Consider the following 23726-nt stretch of genomic DNA (forward strand, 5'->3'; position numbering starts at 1 on the left):
CCACCCTTTATATGTTGGACCGACTATACGAACAGAGAAAGGCCATAAATGATTTCTTGATGATCCAAGTGGACAGGAGTACTCCCCTGTGTAACTTCGATGTCAGCCAGTGGCAGCTCATGCGTGACACCTGCCGTTTGCTCAGGCCCTTTGAGGAGGCCACGTTATTTGTCAGTCGCCAGGACTACGGGATGAATAACGTCATTCCACTGCTTCATGTCCTGGAACAGATGCTGGTAAATCTGTCTGGTCAGGGGACTGGAGACGTGGCGCCTAGACCTCACGGTCACATGAGCCCTGTGGGGGCTGAACTGGAGGACATTGGAGCACAAGCAATGTGTAGCGAAATGGGTGGTTTTTACACACAGGTGACAGGAGGAGCAGGAGCATCCAGAGGAGCTACAGGACGATGAGGAAGATGAAGCAGAGGACCCAAACACACCATTGCAGTATGCAGTGGAGATGGAGGCAGGGAGTCCCTCTGAGTTGTTTGCACAAATGGCCCGATGCATGCTCACTTGCTTGTGTAGTGACAGCTGAACTGTCACAATTCAGCAAAGGGATGACTTCTGGCTCTCCACCTTCTTGGACCCTCGATACCTGGTCCATAATGGGGGCCTTTTTGTACACCCACTGAGAGGGAGGACAAACTGAACTACTATATAGAAATCCTATGTTGTGAGTTGGCCACTGCCTATCTGCACCATCGTCCATCCTCTCGCAGGTCTGACCGGGGGAGGAGAGGCCTCTGCACATTCCTCTGCCATGGCTGCTGTAGCAGGGTGGGGTGGAGGGTAGGAGCAGTTCCAGCTCCATCAGCAACTTGAGTCTAGAGTCGCTGATGAGCAGCTTTCTTCACCCACCTAGTGAAGAAACTACTTACCAGGAGCAGCAGCTAGACTTGGAGCAGGACCTGAACCAGCAGGTGGTGGCATACTTGGACAGTACCCTGCCACCCCACATTGAAGATCCGCTGGACTACTGGGCAGCCAAACTGGATTTGTGGCCGCAACTAACAGAGTTTGCCCTGGAAAAGCTGTCCTGCCCGGCCAGTAGTGTGGCATCAGAGCAAGTGTTTAGTGCGGCGGGGGCCATAGTTACCCCAAGAAGAAATCGCCTGTCCACCCAAGAGATGAATCAGGCATGGATCAGCCAGGATTTCCACCCACCAATGCCTGATGCATCAGACTAGATCATCCATGGAACCGCACCAACACTTTGACAAAAGAGATCGGTTTCTTCTGGCTACCTGCCTCAGCTACTATTCTGATGCTGCCACACATCTGATGCCAAGTGCTTCTTCTTTCACCCACCATCTTCAGCTGGTACTCGTATTGCCACCCACCTCCCCACTCTGTCAATGGGTCACTCTGTGGTCTCCTGATGCTGCTGCCACCTCCCTACTATGTCACCTTGCCACTCTGGTCTCCTGATGCTGCTGTCACCTCCACACTGTCATTGTGCCACTCTGTGGCCTCCTGATGCTGCTGCCACCTCCAGACTCTCATTGGGCCACTCTATGGTCTCCTCATGCTGCTTCCACCTCACCACTATGTCATAGTGCGACTCTGTGGACTTCTCATGCTGTTCCCACCCTTCCCACTTCATGACTGGACCACTATTTTGCCTTTCGGCCTGGCTGACATCATAATTTATTTGACCCTTCTGATGACCTGTCAGAAGGAAGGAAAAACTAGACGCACAACGGATCCTGTCTGTGTAGCAGCTGTAAGGCATGTATGGTCCTATCAGAATTGGCTTGTGATTTAGTAGCCAAAAGCAGGAGTGGGTACAAAACACAGAAGACATGCAAATATTCCATTCACGTGTCATCTCTGTTTGGGATCCATTCCTGTTTTTTTTGGGCATTAGCAATACTGATGGATTACTGACCAAATGCTGACCGAATGAAGGCGGATGCTCAACAGACAGGATCAGTTTTTGGGGGGTTATTGTTCTGACGGATCAGAGGAAGGGCAAAATAATCAGTGACATCAACACAAACTTACTGCTGACACCCTCTCCACTCTGTCAGGGGCGCTCTCCTTGTATAAGCGTGTAATAGAACAGGTTCTGTAGACATCTATGTGGAATCAGCTGACGACGGTGTCAAAGGAGTGCACTTCTTCTTGGCGCTAACATCGACCTGTAAGGCTGAGTTCCCACTTGAGTTATTTGGTTAGTTTTGGCCCCGTGACTGCCCAAATATGTGAAGTGTGCAATGATTCTAAAAGGGACGCCTGTCATCTACATGTCATACTGACTCACAGTATTATTTTACTACCACAGCAGACTCCCTATGCGTGATACTGCAAGGCACAGTGTTCTACACCACCATACAGTCTTTCTGCAGCCAGAAAAATATCTATTTTTTAACTGAATTTTTTCTAAAAGTTCGTTCGAAGAGGCCGAATAGAATTTTTGAAAAATTCGCTCATCTATAATACACACACACAAACAAAATTGTTGGTACCCTTCCATAAAAAATAAATAAAAAACCACAATGGTCACTGAAATAAGTTGAAACAAAAGTAATCCTCTATAATAAAATCCCTCTGTGCCTGCAATTTGTCCGTGCGTGTGTGACGATGTTAAATGCGTATGCTCAGCACACTATCCAGTAGAATCGCAACGCACCACACGCGGCCTGCACCACCCACATTAGCGTGCCAGGAGAACAGAATCGGAGAGAAAGAAGCACTTCCAGCTAAATGGTGAAAGAGGCGGTAAGGGGACATGGTTTTGAATGCCCATCATCACAAGGGGGTTACCTGGAGAAGAGACCACCTCAGCAGGGGCACGACAGGAGGTGGCATGAGCACAGGCACCAGAGGGAGGAAGAGCATCTGGACCAGGGGCACTACAGAGGGGAGGCAACTGAAGAAGGGGCACCTGGAACTATAGGGGAGGCACTTGGAGCAGGGGTACTCGGGGAAGGGGGGTCCTGGATGCAGGGAGAGTAGGGGCTCTGGGGAACACCTGCAGCAGAAAGGGGGAAGCTGGAGCAGACAGCAGAGCACCTGGAGCAGGGGCAACTGATGGGAGTTACCTGAAGCAGGGGCAACAGATGGGAGTTACCTGGAGAAGGGGCAACTGATGGGAGTTACCTGAAGCAGGGGCAACTGATGGGAGTTACCTGGAGCAGGGGCAGGATCACTAATGGATGGACACTAGATCAGGATTATTACTACTGGAGGCACATACTATAAGCCTGCGGCAGCCCCCTGCACTCAGCACCTGACGCCGCTGCCTCTATACACAACATCCTCCTCCAAACTCCCCTCAGAGCTGAGCCCCGGGGAGCGAGTCCTCCGTTGGGCGGCCTCACGCAGAAGTGCCCGGGCTCTGGAAGAGGAGGGAGCATCGTGCAGGCCGCAGAGACCGCGGGATCTGGTGATGGCGCCGCTGCGGGTACTGGAGCTGTACAGCGGCATGGGAGGCACCATGATTCTAGCAGCAGATGCCTTAAAGGGGTTGTGCCATAATTAAAAGTTATGCACTAGCCACAGGATAGGGGACAGATTACTGTTTGGAGTGGGTCCGACTGCTGGGTCTTCCAATGATACAGAAAGCAGGGATCCCATATCCCCTCGCACTGAAGGAATGGCAGGTCAAGCATGCACCCTGCATTCATTCTCTTGCTACAGCCCTTGGCACCTGCCATTCTATTAACACATGGAAAGCGGACCTCCGTTCTCTGGATTGCTAGGGATCCGATACTGTGAATAGGGATAACATTTAATCATGACACAAGACCTGTAAGTGGGGCTGCCATGGGTTGGACTTGTTATTCCAGCTTATCCCATAGATGCTTGATCAGATTGAGACCTGGATAATTCTGAACTAAGTTAACACCTTAAACTCCTTGTTATGTTCCTCAAACAATTCCTAAACCATTTTTCATAGTCTAATTAGGACATTATCTTCAATGGGCTTTCAGGTCGCACCGCAAAAGATAAGCCATTTTCTATCTTTGGCTGTATCTTGCAGATCGCTGGCCCATTCTAGTCAATCTGTCCACATCCACAACACGGAATGCACGCGGCAGGTACAGGACGTCTCCAGTATAGAGCAATCAGGCATTTAGCAGCAATTAATACAGGGAGTGCAGAATTATTAGGCAAGTTGTATTTTTGAGGATTAATTTTATTATTGAACAACAACCATGTTCTCAATGAACCCAAAAAACTCATTAATATCAAAGCTGAATATTTTTGGAAGTAGTTTTTAGTTTGTTTTTAGTTTTAGCTATTTTAGGGGGATATCTGTGTGTGCAGGTGACTATTACTGTGCATAATTATTAGGCAACTTAACAAAAAACAAATATATACCCATTTCAATTATTTATTTTTACCAGTGAAACCAATATAACATCTCAACATTCACAAATATACATTTCTGACATTCAAAAACAAAACAAAAACAAATCAGTGACCAATATAGTCACCTTTCTTTGCAAGGACACTCAAAAGCCTGCCATCCATGGATTCTGTCAGTGTTTTGATCTGTTCACCATCAACATTGCGTGCAGCAGCAACCACAGCCTCCCAGACACTGTTCAGAGAGGTGTACTGTTTTCCCTCCTTGTAAATCTCACATTTGATGATGGACCACAGGTTCTCAATGGGGTTCAGATCAGGTGAACAAGGAGGCCATGTCATTAGATTTTCTTCTTTTATACCCTTTCTTGCCAGCCACGCTGTGGAGTACTTGGACGCGTGTGATGGAGCATTGTCCTGCATGAAAATCATGTTTTTCTTGAAGGATGCAGACTTCTTCCTGTACCACTGCTTGAAGAAGGTGTCTTCCAGAAACTGGCAGTAGGACTGGGAGTTGAGCTTGACTCCATCCTCAACCCGAAAAGGCCCCACAAGCTCATCTTTGATGATACCAGCCCAAACCAGTACTCCACCTCCACCTTGCTGGCGTCTGAGTCGGACTGGAGCTCTCTGCCCTTTACCAATCCAGCCACGGGCCCATCCATCTGGCCCATCAAGACTCACTCTCATTTCATCAGTCCATAAAACCTTAGAAAAATCAGTCTTGAGATATTTCTTGGCCCAGTCTTGACGTTTCAGCTTGTGTGTCTTGTTCAGTGGTGGTCGTCTTTCAGCCTTTCTTTCCTTGGCCATGTCTCTGAGTATTGCACACCTTGTGCTTTTGGGCACTCCAGTGATGTTGCAGCTCTAAAATATGGCCAAACTGGTGGCAAGTGGCATCTTGGCAGCTGCACGCTTGACTTTTCTCAGTTCATGGGCAGTTATTTTGCCCCTTGGTTTTTCCACACGCTTCTTGCGACCCTGTTGACTATTTTGAATGAAACGCTTGATTGTTCGATGATCACGCTTCAGAAGCTTTGCAATTTTAAGAGTGCTGCATCCCTCTGCAAGATATCTCACTATTTTTGACTTTTCTGAGCCTGTCAAGTCCTTCTTTTGACACATTTTGCCAAAGGAAAGGAAGTTGCCTAATAATTATGCACACCTGATATAGGGTGTTGATGTCATTAGACCACACCCCTTCTCATTACAGAGATGCACATCACCTAATATGCTTAATTGGTAGTAGGCTTTCGAGCCTATACAGCTTGGAGTAAGACAACATGCATAAAGAGGATGATGTGGTCAAAATACTCATTTGCCTAATAATTCTGCACTCCCTGTATATGGAGGAGCAGCCTGGCGCCCCGGCCCCTAAGTGTCGCTGGAACCACATTCATAAGAAGTATTAAAGGGTCTCCAGAGATACGGATGTTAAAAACATAGCACTAGTCGAATCACCTATAACCAAAATGGCTCTATCACTGGGTAGGACCAGAAAACCTTAAATAGGGAGGATTGTGGCTGAGAGTATCTCCAAAAGAGATCCAACAACTCAGGGTTCAGGGTATGTAGTACTTCTGATGTATGATACCAGAACATTAAAATCTTTAATTGGTTCTCCCTGTAAGTTATACAAGAAGAGCTAGAGTGTGCTCTCCTACATATGGTTCGCCAAGTCTCTGGGGAGAGCTCTCTTTGCAGCCATTCCTCCCAGTATGAGTATTTAAAGTCTTAATGTGTTAGCATCTGATAAATATGAGAGATAAAACCTTTAGATGAGGGGCCATGGATACAGACATGTGCAAAAGAGGAGAGAGTTGGGACATCTGATGATCCCAAAGCATTCCTACAGTAGTGAAGTATTCTGTGGTACTGAAAAGCTAAAGTGCTTGGTAGGGAGAATTTAGTCTGAACTTCCTCAAAGGACAAGATCCGAGCAGAAAGGGGTCCTTCAGGTCGACAAAGCGATAAATCCCTGCAGCCATCCACGGTGTAATCATCTCTGCTCCTAAGCTTTCCGAGTGTTGAGGAGTAAAAAGAAATAAAGTAAGAGGAAAACGTAGCATTGATAGTTATTCACCGTCACTGCCAGTTTATTGTCTGTCGTTTTTTACATTTATATACAATTTAGGTAGTTGCATATACTTTTTGACATTTTCCGTTAATTAAGGGTTTAATATATATTTTACCTTTGTTTTGCACTACCTCTTTGTATTGCTACCTTGCGATTTAACACTAACAAGACAACTTCTGTTTTTTTTATGGCAGCCCCATCTGATCACTTATCTTCCCTTCTACCTCCAGGGACGTTTTTGCGTTTTATTACAAGCCTCCATTTATATACATCTGTGTTATATTATACTATTCCTCAGGAGTGATTCGTATCACATCTTTTGATATGTCAGAGCCCCAGATCATAGTCCCCGGGTGAGTTGGTGCCAGCCACAGCCGCTCAATCTCAGTCCAGTGATTGTATGAATGAAGCATAGACCAAGTTGCAATATGCCTTAAATGATCTCAGCCGTGTTAGCCCCCCCATATCAAAATTTTTGAACAAAACATATGCAATTGTTAGATCTTTGTTAGATCAGGTTAGATCAATTGTTGTTTGCGTTAGATCTCATACAGAAGTAGAAATATTAACAGTTATTTGCTGGGGGGCTAACCCGTCATCAGCCCCCCCCTTATCAAAAAAATTTACCAAACAATTAGCTATTTTGGAAGATATTTGTTAGATCCGGTATGATCAACTTGTTGTTTTGTTAGATCTCACATAATTACAGACTTATTAAGTGATTAATGAGGGGGCTACCCCCCCACATGCAATTTTCAGGTAAGATTTGATGCAGACTAATAGGCCTTCGTTAGATCTGGTAAGATCAAGTGGTTTCAACGTTAGATCTCAGATAATTACAGAGATATTTCACATGAAAACCTGGATATTAGGTGGTATTACATAAGGGGGCTAGCCCCCCCCACATGCAATTTTCGGGCAAAAAGACATTCAAGCTAATAATTGTTAGGTTTTTTTTTTTTTATTAGGCCGAGCATGCACATGGTGGTAAAAAGTAATAATCATAATGTAATTTGGAATAAAAGCCTGGCTATGAGCTGAGCGCTGCGATTGGCCAGCGCTACAGCATAGGAGAAAGAGACCGCGGCAGGTTCCCCTGGGTGGAGCCTAAGTAGGAACATACCGGAGGCTATAACCGGAGAACGGAGCGGCGCCCGGGGATAACAGTAAGTGCAGGGGGATCCCCGGGCGCCGCTCTACACGTCGGTATAGTCAGTTTACATACTTTTTCCTGGTGAAAGGTCCTCTTTAATAAATTCCTCTCTTTGTGTTTTCTGTCTACTAGGTTACCCTGACTTAAGCCCAATTTAGGAGGACCACTTTTGGGTTACTTTAAATGCACTGACACTATTCATACTTATAGATGATGATAATGAACACAATTAAAAAATAAATAGTTTAAAACTATTAAAAGGTAAACAAGGTTTTATAACAGATAAAATATCTAGCGGCCGGCAAGTCCCACCATCTATGCACAGGCACTGTGCTGGGCCCCCCCAGGCTGAGGCCCTGGTGCGCATGCACCGGCTGCATCGGCGATTGTTCCGCCACTGGCTATACATCACTTCCTGTTCATTCACAAGTTTCTGAATACAGAAGAGCACTCAGTACAGAGGCTTCATGTCCATTAATAAGGCTACTTTCACACTAGCGTTCGGCTGTCTGCTTGTGAGTTCCGTTTGAAGGGGCTCACAAGCGGACCCGAACGCTTCCATCCAGCCCCAATGCATTCTGAGTGGACGCGGATCCGCTCAGAATGCATCAGTCTGGCGGCATTCAGCCTCCGCTCCGCTCAGCAGGCGGACACCTGAACGCTGCTTGCAGCGTTCGGGTGTCCGCCTGGCCGTGCGGAGGCGTGCGGATCCGTCCAGACTTACAATGTAAGTCAATGGGGACGGATCCGTTTGAAGATCTTCAAACGGATCCGTCCCCCATTGACTTTCAATGTAAAAGTCTGGACGGATCCGTTCAGGCTAATTTCACACTTAGACATTTTTTGACAATATAATGCAGACGGATCCGTTCTGAACGGAGCCACCGTCTGCATTAATATGAGCGGATCCGTTCAGAACGGATCCGCTCGAACGCTAGTGTGAAAGTAGCCTAACGCTGGGTTCACACCTGAGCGTTTTACAGCGCGTTCCTACGCGCTGTAAAACGCACAACAGGCAAGAACCAATGATTCCCTATGGGAAGGGTTCACACCTGGGCGTTTTACAGCGCGTACGATCGCGCTGTAAAACGCCCGACGCTCAAACAAGTACAGGAGCTTTTTTTGGCGCGTTTGACGCGCGTTTGGGCCATAGACTCTTTGGACAACACTGCTGTCAATCACCCAAACGCGCGTCAAACGCGCGTTCACTATTAAAAAAACCGCGCATAAAACGCGCGACAAAAACGCGCATAGAAACGCGCGTTTGAGAAACGCCTAGGTGTGAACCCAGCGTAAGGGAGAGTACTATGGCTCCTCAGTTTGTGACTCTGTTCTGAGTGTTTCCTGTTCATTCACTGCTGTGGCTCCAGAAAAAGAGATTGAGGACTCTGTATTCTCAATTTATTTTTCTATTTTAAAAGGGAAATGTCAGAGGTCTGTTTAGACCCCTAATATTTCCCCAAAGCCCCCTAAAGGTAAAAAGAAAACTAAAATAAAAGGCAACGCACACATATAATATACTCATGCAATAGTGTGCACCATATTGTAGTGTACATTATGCACATGTGCTACAGTGCAGACCAGCTGATACTGATTTTAGTGTTTTGTTTTTTTAATCAATCTAATTATGTATTTTTAATATTGATTTGATAAACATTATTTTAAAAAATTTAAAAAAAGGTTAAAAATTGCAAAATAGTCTGTCCAGCTCAGGTTAAAAATGTTACACAGGGCTTGGCAGTGAAAGGGGTATAGGGATAGTCAAGGCTTGAATGAACTAAAAGAATAACATATGTTGCTGTTCATATACATGAAAGCATGCTTTAAGGCAGGAGTCTCAAACTCAATTCACCCGGGAGCCACTCGACACATTTTTTTCTCTCATGGAACCGCTCGCCAAATTTCATACTTTAAAATAAAATTTAACTATATCCGGTTTGGTATACTAATATACACACACAATAAGGTCCCATTCATATATGTAGGTTTAGGTGCGATTAGCGATTCCTGCATCAGAAACTTGCGATTTCCTGCAGCAGGAATCACTAATCTGGCGTTTACAAGCAGCCGCTGTCACCCATTGAAGTTACTGATCAGGTGAGAGCAGTTGCATGTAAACACCTGCACACCGCATGTAATGGTATGTGACATTATTACATGCAGTTGGAAAACACTCTCTCTGGATGCACAATCATTGTGTCCAGGGAGAGTGATTGATTCCTAGCCGAATGTAATAATATCACGTCACGTCCGTGACCGCGCACCTGACTTCTGAGCTGGCTGCGGGCCGGTACTTTAAGACCACTGTTTTAAGGGATTCCCTTATGCATGTATGTGTATATATATAACATTATATAAGTTGTTCTATTGAAATTACATTGGTTTTTCGATTCCGATTGTAGATGCCACGAAAACCATCAGTTGATAGTGAGTTCTTAAAAGAAGCCCTAAAATGTTATCCAACCATTTTCAATGCTGAGGGAGAGTTAAAGCCAGCTTCTGATCCAGTATGGAGGGATGTATGTTCTCATTCCTCTTTGGCCTCATGCACACAACAGTATTTTTTCACGGTCCGCAAAACTGGGTTCCGTGGTTCCGTAATCCGTTTTTGTTTCCGTGTGTCTTCCTTGATTTTTGGAGGATCACCAGACATGAAGGAAAGTGAAAAAAATCTAAGTCAAGTTTGCCTTGCAAATGATAGGAAAACAACGGACGCGGATGACAATCTTGTGTGCCTCCGTGTTTTTTCACGGACCCATTGACTTGAATGGGTCCGCAAACCGTTATCCGTGAAAAAAATAGGACAGGTCATATTTTTTTGACTGGAAACACGGATCTCGGACGCGGATAACAAACAGTGCATTATCCAAGTTTTCAACGGACCCATTGAAAGTCAATGGGTCTGCAGAAAATCACGAAAAACTGAACGGACACGGAACAAAACGGTTGTGTGCATGAGGCCTTTCCAGAAGAAAGCCTCTGAGACAGAATTCTCACAGCGTGTATTTAAAAGGGAGTCTGTCACCAGCATTTCACTTTTTTAACCCTTCCCATAGCACCCTAGCATGCTTACAGTTAATAAAAACGTTACCTCTGGCATCAATCCTGGACTTATAGAACCATCAAAAATGATCTTTATAACATATGCAAATGAGGGCTCGCAAGTGCCCATGGGTGGCGTTACCCTCGTAGGTGCCCTGCTTGCTCAGCCTTTTCATTGCGTCCCCCCGCCCAACTACCCTCCGCCCGCCCATCATTTCTCACTGACCGCCTTTCTACTAGCTTGGTATTCCGCCGAGATCCCGCGCCTGCGCACTCATTCCTTTGGCCGGTGCATTCCTTGTACGGCATCACAGTAATTAATGCGCATGCGCCGATGGACCGCCTCCTTTGTTGTGTTTTCGCGTCGTTAGCCGGTGCATGCGCAATAGTTACTGTGATGCCATACAAGGAATGGGCATCGCAGTGCTCATGCACCGGCCAAAGGAATGAGTGCGCAGGCGCGGGATCTCGGCGGAATAACAAGCTAGTAGAAAGGCGGTCAGTGGGAAATGATGGGCGGGTGGAAGGTAGGAAGGGGCAGGGGGACGCAATGAAAAGGCTGCCACGCATGCCCTCATTTGCATATGTTATAAAGATCGTTTTTGATGGTTCCATAAGTCCAGGATTGATGCCAGAGGTAACGTTTTTATTAACTGTAAGCATGCTAGGGTGCTATGGGAAGGGCTAAAAAAGTGAAATGCTGGTGACAGACTCCCTTTAAGGCTACTTTCACACCTGCATTAGGTGTGGATCCATCTGGTATCTGCACAGACGGATCCGCACCTATAATGCAAACGATTGTATCTGTTCAGAACGGATCAGTTTGCATTATGAAGAACAAAGTCAAAACGTTTTGACGTCTTGACTTACCGTCTTGACTTACATTAAAAGACAATAGGGGACGGATCCGTTTTCAATTGTACCATTGTGTCAGTGAATGTAAGTCAAACGGATCCGCCCCCATTGACTTACATTGTAAGTCAGGACGGATCCGTTAAGCTCAGCATCGCCAGGCGGACACCAAAACGCTGCAAGCAGCGTTTTGGTGTCCGCATCCAGAGCGGAATGGAGGCTGAACGGAGCCAAACTGATGCATTCTGAACGGATCCTTATCCATTCAGAATGCATTGGGGCTGAACTGATCCGTTTTGAACCGTTTGTGACATCCGTGAAACGGATTTCACAAGCGGAATTCAAAACGCCAGTGTGAAAGTAGCCTAAGCCAAAACAGATCCATGATTATATTTATCAAAATAGGTATGGTCTGCAGACATTCCTGCGCCTACAGTTCAGGCTTATCTCACCTCAGGCAGGAGATACAGTGCAAGAGTCCTCATCTAACTCAAGCACTACAGATGAAGACTCTTCGGAGAACTGCTTGGCAGAGTCACAGGGAAGGCAACCAACAGTGTTATGGATGCAGCAGGGTTAGCACTCCAGCTCTTAACTCAAATTTCTTAACTCATCGAGTTATCTTGAGACAAAAGCCATTGAAAAGCAATTGAATGTGTTTGCTTAGATTACATAACAACTCAGAAATCTCAGAAAACAGGTGTGTTAACTCTATTCCATACCTTATTTAGAAATTGAGCCTTAGGGCTCTTTCACATTTGCGTATTTCTTTTCCGGCATAGAGTTCCGTCGTCGGGGCTCTATGCCGGAAAAATCCTGATCAGGATTATCCCAATGCATTCTGAATGGAGAGAAATCCGTTCAGGATGCATCAGGATGTCTTCAGTTCTGGAACGGAACGTTTTTTGGCCGGAGAAAATACCGCAGCATGCTGCGCTTTTTGCTCCGGCCAAAAATCCTGAACACTTGCCGCAAGGCCGGATCCGGAATTTATGCCCATTGAAAGGCATGAATCCGGATCCAGCCTTAAGCTAAACATTGTTTCGGCGCATTACCGGATCCGACGTTTAGCTTTTTCTTAATGGTTACCATGGCTGCCAGGACGCTAAAGTACTGTTTGCCATGGTAAAGTGTAGTGGGGAGCGGGGAAGCAGTATACTTACCGTCCGTGCGGCTCCCAGTGCGCTTCAGAGTGACGTCAGGGCGCCCCACGCGCATGGATCATGTGATGGGGCGCTCTACTACTACTACTATGGCAACCAGGACTTTAATAGCGCCCTGGCTGCCATAGTAACACTGAACGCATTTTGAAGACGGATCAGTCTTCAAATGCTTTCAGTTTACTTGCGGTGTTACTGATCCGGCGGGAACTTCCGGCAACGGAAGTGCACGCCGGATCCTAACAACGCAAGTGTGAAAGAGACCTAACACAGTAATCTATAATGAGGGTAGCTGCAAGAACTGACGGAGAATACTTTAAATGCATGGAGTACTATAATTGCAGATGTGTTTTATAAACAACATGGGATTCCTTGTGTATTTTCTTTTAAGAGAAACAAAGTTCGTATCAGCAATGATCAGACAAGAAAATTTAGAACTGCAACTGAACAGTGTAAAGAGTGCAAAGCAGCAGTTTATGCTTATGCAGAAAAGGAGCCTTGTGTTGGAAACCCTCTAATCCTTCATATTCGTGCTCCTGACACAAGAAATGTCAATTGAGAGGTTAGAAAAGAAGGAAAGTTGGTGAGGAGATGTTAAAAACACTACCCTGCAACTGGAGAAGAGAAAAACTTAATAAGGAAATTACATTTGGGAAAAAAGAGCCACCCAACATACCGTCTTTAAGAATTTGTAGAGATGCCAGACAGGAAGCAGTCCACATGAAGTTTGGTACACCAAAGTTAAAAGATCCTGTTTTGTCTCTTGTAGAAATGAAAAGTACCCCAAAATATGCAGGTGATATTCACACTATCTCATATGATCATTTTTTTGTGCATTATTGGTCAAAGGAACAAACATACATTTACAAAAGGTATTGCTCAAAACACTCTTTCTTAAAAATTGAAGTAGCTGCCACTGGGAGTTTGGTTCAAAAACTAAAAAGAGCAAATGGATTGTCAGCTCATATATTCTTATATGAGATTGTGATCAAAAAAACGATTTGATACATATGCAAATTAACCTGAGATGAGTCGGAGCTTGAAAATATGACTCTTCTCTGGTCACACAACATATGCCACTTTTATGTTAATTTGCATAAAAGGCGGGAAGTACAAAAAAGCATAATACTTATTGAATTTGTCTGCAAATGAAATTAAAAGTGTAATTTATATGTTTAGGGTAACACAATGAACACTTAGAAACGCTCAGTGAGGGTAGCATAGTAGAGGTGACAGGTTCCCTTTAACATCTATCTCAAAAAGTGTTCATAAATCTTACAGAGTCTTAATACTGAAAAACTAGCATGCTTTATTCAGGTAGATGTCGCCCATCTAATTAAAACAGTTTGCCGATGGAAATGCTATCCCAAAAAGGCACAACTTGTGTTGGACTAATGATCAACTGCGCATCATTTCAGATTCTAAAACACCTTGGGCCAGATTTATCATGACTCTGACAGCTCACTCCACTTTCACATATGGCTAAAGTCAGTTTTAGCCAAGTCAGATTTATGATCGCCCCTTTAAGACTGTAATAAATGTGGTTTGACGGTAGCAGTTTATCCGTCAGTAAGCAGCTTTACAAAAGTCGCACGTTTTTATGAAAAAGTTGCATGTTCTATTAAAAAGTCTCATAAGATAAGCATGGTCCTCACTGGAGTGAAGTTGCGACTTTTTTTTGCGACTTTTTAAAAAAGTCCCAATAGTAAATCTGTCTAGAGATTCATTTACATACGAAAACACGCCCACTTTCAGAAAACTGGCGAGCATAGTGCAGAGCAGAAAAAAGTCGCAAATTTGTGCGCAGTTTTAGCCTTTGGGACTTTTTTGCGACTTTTCCACTCCACAAAAGTGACTTTGCCTAATGATATATCTGGCCCCTTGTTCTCAGTACACTTATCCTTTCCAGGTGTGAGACAACTGGTGAAATGGCAAAAGACAAAGGGACAGATTTATCATTCCTCTGACAGCTCACTCCACTTTAACATATGGCTAAAGTCAGTTTTAGCCAAGTCAGATTTATGATCGGCCCTTTAAGACTGTAATAAATGTGGTTTGACGGTAGCAGTTTATCCGTCAGTAAGCAGCTTTACAAAAGTCGCACATCTTTACGAAAAAATCGCATGTTTTTATGAAAAAGTCGCATGTTCTATTAAAAAGTCTCATAAGATAAGCATGGTCCTCACTGGAGTGAAATTGCGACTTTTTTGCGACTTTTTAAATAGTCCCAATAGTAAATCTGTCTCGAGATTCATTTACATAAGAAAACACACCCACTTTCAGAAAACTGGCGAGCATAGTGCAGAGCAGAAAAAAGTCGCAAATTTGTGCGCAGTTTTAGCGTTTGGGACTTTTTCACTCCATTATTCTGACCTGAGCTAATGATAAATCTGGCCCAAAATCTCTAAATATGAAACATCAAAGTCATACCTTTGTCATTGCATTGAGACAGGAGATTTAGAAATTATTGATGCCTATGTCGCTAAACAAGATGATAATGAAGAACTAAATGATGAAGAGGAAATAAATTCTCAGCCACTGCCAGAGTGGTTAAAGGGGTATTCTCATCTTTAAGATCATATCTCATATGATCCAACTGATGCCCTCCGTAATTTTTCAAATTTAATGTCATAAAAAAAAACGTACCCATGTTCTAATTATTCTGTTTATGTAGTGCCACAGTTGTATCCTGTATCCAAAGGACACGGCCCGCTCCTCTGCCGCATCTCTAGGCCGCGGCTGCGCAGAGAGGACCTTTGTTTCACCCAGACGGCCGGTCTGTTGCTCGGGAGCGCGCACGCCGGCTGCCACGAATGCGCATTAGAACATTCACGCCGCATCAGCTAGGGAGAGGATCGGAGCTGCAGGGGCAACAGACGTGATGGCAAAGCAAAGACGCAAGTAAGTGCCTGCTGCCATATGCTCTCCGATCGCTGGGCTCGGCGGGGGGCAGGGCTTGTTGCGGGCAGGGGTATTGAAGGTGTATTGAAGGCACTGGGGGTGGCTGATGGAGGCATATTGGGGGCTGCACTTGTCTAGGGCACTTCCTTCATGGTGCCAGAAACTAGCTGTCAATAGTTCCCACTTTTGCTGCTGGTTAGCCATTTGTTCATTATGCTCCTGTATGCCAATTGCCCCCAGTACGATGCCAACCAGACGCTGTGGTTATCTCCAAACTAGGGCAGAAAAAGAACACTTCTGTCAGGCTCTGCTCATTCCAAAAGGTTGAAATCCCTCCCTTTATAGCTATAAGTAAAGATCTTTGGACAGTTCTCTTTACCAGGCTCCAGCACTGGTTATATGTACCGCTGATATTGCCAGTGGTGAGACAACTAACATATGTAGTACATATACAGATGATGTGTCATTCGTCCGACACTGAAGACATGTTTGAATGATATATCAGTAATCCCACCAGAGGCGATTTGTGCATGTGATATGTATGGCTCATCTGTCAGTATTCCACCACTGATAACATGTATGTATGATATGTAAATAGTCCACCACTGGTAACATGTATGTATGATATGTAAAAAGTCCACCGCTGGTGATATGTACCGTATTTTTCGCCCTATAAGATGCACCGGCCCATAAGATGCACCTAGGTTTTTGAGGAGGAAAATCTTAAAAAATATATTTTGAACCAAAAGGTGTGCTTTTGGTGGGTTTTGAACTAATTGTGGTCTGTGGATGACACTGTTATGGGGGATCTGTGGGTGACGCACTGTTATGGGGGATCTGTGGGTGACACTTATGGGGGGATCTGTGGGTGACACTTATGGGGGGACCTGTGGGTGACACTTATGGGGGGACCTGTGGGTGACACTTATGGGGGGACCTGTGGGTGACACTTATGGGGGGACCTGTGGGTGACACTTATGGGGGGACCTGTGGGTGACACTTATGGGGGGACCTGTGGGTGACACTTATGGGGGGACCTGTGGGTGACACTTATGGGGGGACCTGTGGGTGATACTTATGGGGGGATCTGTGGGTGACACTTATGGGGGATCTGTGGGTGACACTTATGGGGGGATCTGTGGGTGACACTTATGGGGGGATCTGTGGGTGACACTTATGGGGGATCTGTGGGTGGCTCTTATTGGGGTCTCTGGATGGCACTGTTATGGGGATCTGTGTATGACAGTTATGGGGGGGATCTGTGGATGACACATATATAGCATCTTATGCTATGTGTCATCCACAGATCCCCTCCATAAGTGTCCCTGTAGTGAATGACCCTCAATACAGGGGGTGGGGGTCGCATCTGCTTTTATAATGACAGCGGGGCCCGCGCAGTGACTGTATTCTACTACACGGGCCCCGCTCACTGTATAATCATATCTCTAATAGTTGTTATGTATATACCGTAATCGCATAATCAGCGCCTGTATACTTACAAGCGCTCGGTAGGTAGCAGAGAGGAGGGAGGAGGCAGGCCGGGAGGACGGGCACTGGCAGCGTAAGTCACTACGTCATGCGCCCACACCGCCTGCTTCATTCATAAAGTGGGCAGCGCAGGTGCGTGATGTCCTCCCGGCCTGCCTCCTCCCTCCTCTCTCCTACCTACCAAGCGCTTGTAAGTATACAGGCGCTGATTAAGCGATTACGGTATATACATAACAATTAACTATTAAAGATATGATTATACAGTGAGCGGGGCCCGTGTAGTAGAATACAGTCACTGCACGGGCCCCGCTGTCATTTTAAAAGCAGATGCCGGCCCCCAGCCCCTCCTCCCTCACAGCTGATACACCCGCCACGTGGCATCGCGGCGGGTGTATCGTTGAAAATTCGGCAAAATCAGCAGCATTCGCCCCATAAGACGCACTGCTATTTCCCCCCCACTTTTGGGGGGGAAAAGTGCGTCTTATAGGGCGAAAAATACAGTATGGAGGCATATGGGGGCTGACGGAGGCAAAGCAACTGAACCGCTTGATATACTGCACTACTACATCGGTCTATTCCCCTACCCCACCAGCAATGTGGCTGTTTAGCTACATACATTGCCCTGCTGTATATAGTAGACAGAAACAGAAATATACCCCAATAACTAAAGTAAAGCGCTACATCGACATACACAAAATGCTGCAGTTAGGGTACTTTCACACTTGCGGCACGCCGGATCCTGTCGGATCCGTTGTGCGCTATTTCGCCGTGCCCGTCGGACGCCGCTTGGTCCCCATTGACTATAAAGGGGACGGGGTCGGAGCTCCGGCGCTGCACAGCAGTGCGCGGCGAAAGCCGCCGGACTAAAAAGTCGGACATGAAGTACTTTTAGTCCAGCGGCCTTTCGCCGCACACTGCCGTGCAGCGCCAGAGCTCCGACCCTGTCCCCATTATAGTCAATGGGGACGGAGCGGCGTCCAGCGGGCACGGCCGAATACCGCACGACGGATCCGACAGGCTAAACAGCTGGTGGGAGCCGGTGTGCTGCAAGTGTGAAAGTACCCTAATGTGTATGCTGATGTAGCAGCTCACTATACTAGTATAAGTGGGTTGGTTTCAATCTATGACATACATCAGGGCAGTAGAACTATATGCACAAAGCCATATTGCTGGCTGGGAGAGGGGAATAGACAGATGTAGCAGAGCTGTAACCTTTGCTTGTGGGGGAGGACAGTGACCTTTTACTGTGTAAGAAAAACTTAGCATTGCTCTGAGAGTGAGGATTGAACGGCATAAGCTGCTTCACATAGACCGCAGGCTGCCAGAGTGAGGAGTCATACATTCCTCATGAACCAGCAGCACACAAGGACTGAGCTCTCAGTGTGATGTAATAAGGAGGCATGGCTGGCCTTCACTTGAACTGCCTTAGGGCTCTTTCACACTTGCGTTGTTCTTTTCCGGCATAGAGTTCCGTCGTCAGGATTATCCCAATGCATTCTGAATAGAGAGAAATCCGTTCAGGATGCATCAGGATGTCTTCAGTTCCGGACCGGAACGTTTTTTGGCCAGAGAAAATACTGCAGCATGCTGCGCTTTTTGCTCTGGCCAAAAATCCTGAACAGTTGCCGCAAGGCCGGATCCGGAATTAATGCCCATTGAAAGGCATTAATCCGGATCCGGCCTTAAGCTAAACGTAATTTCGGCGCATTGCCGGATCCGACGTTTAGCTTTTTTTGAATGGTTACCATGGCTGCCAGGACGCTAAAGTCCTGTTTGCCATGGGAAAGTGTAGTGGGGAGCGGGGAGTAGTATACTTTCCGTCCGTGCGGCTCCCGGGGCGCTGCAGAGTGACGTCAGGGCGCCCCACGCGCATGGATGACGTGATCGCATGGACACGTCATCCATGCGCATGGGGCGCTCTGGCGTCATTCTGGAGCGCCCCGGAAGCCGCACGGACGGTAAGTATACTGCTCCCCCGCTCCCCACTACTACTATGGCAACCAGGACTTTAATAGCGTCCTGGCTGCCATAGTAACACTGAACGCATTTTGAAGACGGATCCGTCTTCAAATGCTTTCAGTTCACTTGCGTTTTTCCGGATCCGGCGTGTAATTCCGGCAAATGGAGTACACGACGGATCCGGACAATGCAAGTGTGAAAGAGCCCTAAGCCCGTCCAGTCAGAAGCTTGGAAAGCAGGAAGTGAAATGCAGAGCTGCTGCAGGTGAGGCTGAAATAGCAAGATGAGAATACCCCTTTAAGAGACATTGTCCAGGAAGCAGATTAAGCAAGTAGAGAACAGGGTGATCAACCAAACCCTTATTTCTGTGTCGACTTTTCTCAGAAACTACTGCGTTTGATCAAGTATTTCCCTATCTGGACATCAGTCATGCAACCAGCATTTCAATCTCCTAATAAAACAGCCTCTTCTGCATCAGTTGAGGGTGATTTTGGGCTTCTGAAGAATGCTATTCTTAAGCACAATCAAAAACCACTCGGAGTTGACAAGTTTGTTGAATGCCATTTAACAGCTCTTTCTGGAAATTCTAAAATAGCAGCTGCTGGGCCCATTCCTACAATAATCAGTGCCAAAGCGTTTATGGGAGATGTCATAAATGAGTTTGGACAAACCAAACCTCTGGAAGAAGAAAAAGAGGTTAGTCAACAGTTACACGTGTTGAAGGACTCTACTCAACTTCTGAAAGGAGCCTACTTCACAAGCCAAGCACATGAAGGAGAATTTGCTGAAGCTCATAGAAGAAAACACACATATAGAGGAGAATATCATGGAGCCTATTGAAGAAAATAAGCACATGAAGAAGAATACCCTGGAGCTCATAGAAGAAAACAAGTATATGGAGGGAAATATCCTGGAGCCTATAGAAGAAATCAAGCACATGGAGGAGAATGTCCAAGAGCTTCTAGAAGAAGAGTCCTGGCGGGGAAAAAACTAAAAGCCTTACAAAACTGAATGTAACTCTTTAATAAAAGACAGACATACTTAACACCATTTCCAAACATAAGTCAAATAATTGACAAACCTTGCTCAAGTAAGCCATTAGGCATACTGAGGAATGGAAATCTTTTAAACCCTGTTAAATTAAGCAAGGCTATATACAGTCAGGTCCATAAATATTGGGACATCTACACAATTCTAACATTTTTGGCTCTATACACCACCACAATGGATTTGAAATGAAACAAACAAGATGTGCTGTAACTGCAGACTGTCAGCTTTAATTTGAGGCTATTTACATCCAAATCAGGTGAACGGTGTAGGAATTACAACAATTTGCATATGTGCCTCCCACTTGTTAAGGGACCAAAAGTAATAGGACAATTGGCTTCTCAGCTGTTCCACGGCCAGGTGTGTGTTATTCCCTCATTATCCCAATTACAATCAGCAGATAAAAGGTCCAGCTTTCGTTTCAAGTTTGCTATTTGAATTTGGAATCTGTTGCTGTCAACTCTTAAGATGAGATCCAAAGAGCTGTCACTATCAGTGAAGCAAGCCATAATTAGGCTGAAAAAACACAACAAACCCATCATAGAGATAGCAAACATTAGGCATGGCCAGAACAACTGTTTGGAACATTCTTACAAAGAAGGAACGCATCGGTGAGCTTAGCAATACCAAAAGACCCGGAAGACCACGGAAAACTGTGGTGGATGAGCGAAGAATTCTTTCCCTGGTGAAGAAAACACCCTTCACAACAGTTGGCCAGATCAAGAACACTCTCCAGGAGGTAGGTGTATGTGTGTCAAAGTCAACAATCAAGAGAAGACTTCACCAGAGTGAATACAGAGGGTTCACCACAAGATGTAAACCATTGGTGAGCCTCAAAAACAGGAAGGCCAGATTAGAGTTTGCCAAACGATATCTAAAAAAGCCTTCACAGTTCTGGAAAAACATCCTATGGACAGATGAGACCAAGATCAACTTGTATCAGAGTGATGGGAAGAGAAGAGTATGGAGAAGAAAAGGAACTGCTCATGATTCTAAGCATACCACCTCATCAGTGAAGCATGGTGGTGGTAGTGTCATGGCGTGGGCATGTATGGCTGCCAATGGAACTGGTTCTCTTGTATTTATTGATGATGTGACTGCTGACAAAAGCAGCAGGATGAATTCTGAAGTGTTTTGGGCAATATCATCTGCTCATATTCAGCCAAATGCTTCAGAACTCATTAGACGGCGCTTCACAGTGCAGCTGGACAATGACCCAAAGCATACTGCAAAAGCAACCAAAGAGTTTTTTAAGGATAAGAAGTGGAATGTTATGCAATGGCCAAGTCAATCACCTGACCTGAATCCGATTGAGCATGCATTTCACTTGCTGAAGACAAAACTGAAGAGGAAGAACAAGAACAAGCAGGAACTGAAGACAGTTGCAGTAGAGGCCTGGCAGAGCATCACCAGGGATGAAACCCAGCGCAGGTGATGTCTATGCATTCCAGACTTCAGGCTATAATTGACTGCAAAGGATTTGCAACCAAGTATTGAAAAGTGAAAGTTTGATTTATGATTATTATTCTGTCCCATTACTTTTGGTCCCTTAACAAGTGGGAGGCACATATGCAAACTGTTGTAATTCCTGCACCGTTCACCTGATTTGGATGTAAATACCCTCAAATTAAAGCTGACAGTCTGCAGGTAAAGCACATCTTGTTAGTTTCATTTCAAATCCATTGTGGTGGTGTATAGAGCCAAAAATGTTAGAATTGTGTCAATGTCACAATATTTATGGACTTGATTGCATAAGCTAAATAACACTTGTCCATTTAAATCTCTGCTGCACAGTTTGTTTTCCATCTACATTGATTATGAGTTATACATAAACTTTGTAGCTAGTTGCCAAAACCCTTTTCTCAATTTTGTTAAGTATTTTGTTGAAAATTGTCCTAATCAATATGTCTACAAACAAAGAGCTCAATTGCTACTGAAGATTTACCCATGTGTCCAAATTCCTGGTGGAATTGTAAACTTAAATGCAGAAGATTACATCGGCAATACTATTCAAAGCCAGTCCATAAGAGGAGAAATGATCTTGATCTCTCTTGTTGATACGGAGCGCACAGTAACATAGGGTCAGGGGATGCTAATGTTTATGACAGAGGCTACAGTGTAGACCCAGTGGGTCTTGAATGCTATTTTTTAGGGCCTGTGATAGTTTAATTCATATTTAATTTATGTCTCACTTGCACTGCATGTCACTGTTTTGCACTCTGCACTTCACTGTTCACTTGTTTCACATTATGTATTGTGTTATTTATTATCACTTTTGCGTTATAGTTTTGCACTGTGATTATGAATTACTCCTTATGATGCAACACTCATTGCTCTTTTATTATTGTGATTTGCACAAGGTAACATTATGAATTGTCTAACTACAAACTAGATATGCACTTTATTTTGTTGTCGTATAGGATGCTATAAATGAATTGATTGATCTCTCACTATATGCACTTTATTATTATGGATTGAAACTGTTTTTAGATATATACAAAAATCATACCCCTGTTCTGATTGTGATTATGAACTTATTGGATCGTATTATAGGTCTGGTATAGTAGTATGATAGATGAAGCTTTTGGAGCCTGGCCATACATCATTTTCCTCCAATTTGCGGGTGTCCGGGCAAAGGACAAGTTTTGCCCATAACCAAGATGGCGCAGGTGGTTTCTCCTGACCGCTCACATGACAGCTTCAGCCGGGAGAGCGAGCTAGAGATTGTTTTGTGTGATGACGCGCCCCTTTGTTCCCTCCTCCTGTGGATCGTGTGTGGTCGCTCGTCCTATTGCGCAACTGTTGTGGCATGCGCCGTTGATTGCAGCGCATTATCCATGCGTAGTGGGAGGAGTGGTCACATGACCACTGTCACATGATTCCATGGGATCTCGCGGGACTGGGGGCGCGTCATCTCTGCTTGTTGGGCGGACACAGTTTAATGATGTGGCGTAATTGCGTCATGTAAAAACACATCGGGAGACTCCGACGGCCATCTTGGTATGTTGTGCACGCATACGAGTGAATGTTTAATACATAGGTGTAAGTCATCGAGTGCCCCACTAATCTAATTTGAGTATGTGTGGGGAGTATATATATATATATGACTGTTGGGTGAGGTGGAGGGACACGCCCCCTGAAGAAGCGAGGCAAAACGCGCGTCGGGTTGATGCCATCATCCCCTCTCCATTCCGGGTCAGTAATGTCTACTATTTATACAAACCGGATTCCAAAAAAGTTGGGACACTAAACAAATTGTGAATAAAAACTGAATGCAATGATGTGGAGATGGCAAATGTCAATATTTTATTTGTAATAGAACGTAGATAACAGATCAAACGTTTAATCCGAGTAAATTTATCATTTTAAAGGAAAAATACGTTGATTCAAATTTTCACAGTGTCAACAAATCCCCAAAAAGTTGGGACAAGTAGCAATAAGAGGCTGGAAAAAGTAAATTTGAGCATAACGAAGAGCTGGAAGACCAATTAACACTAATTAGGTCAATTGGCAACATGATTGGGTATAAAAAGAGCTTCTCAGAGTGGCAGTGTCTCTCAGAAGCCAAGATGGGTAGAGGATCACCAATTCCCACAATGTTGCGCAGAAAGATAGTGGAGCAATATCAGAAAGGTGTTACCCAGCGAAAAATTGCAAAGACTTTGCATCTATCATCATCAACTGTGCATAACATCATCCGAAGATTCCGAGACTCTGGAACAATCTCT

Source organism: Bufo gargarizans, chromosome 3, assembly GCF_014858855.1.
Source record: "Bufo gargarizans isolate SCDJY-AF-19 chromosome 3, ASM1485885v1, whole genome shotgun sequence".
Taxonomy (NCBI): domain Eukaryota; kingdom Metazoa; phylum Chordata; class Amphibia; order Anura; family Bufonidae; genus Bufo; species Bufo gargarizans.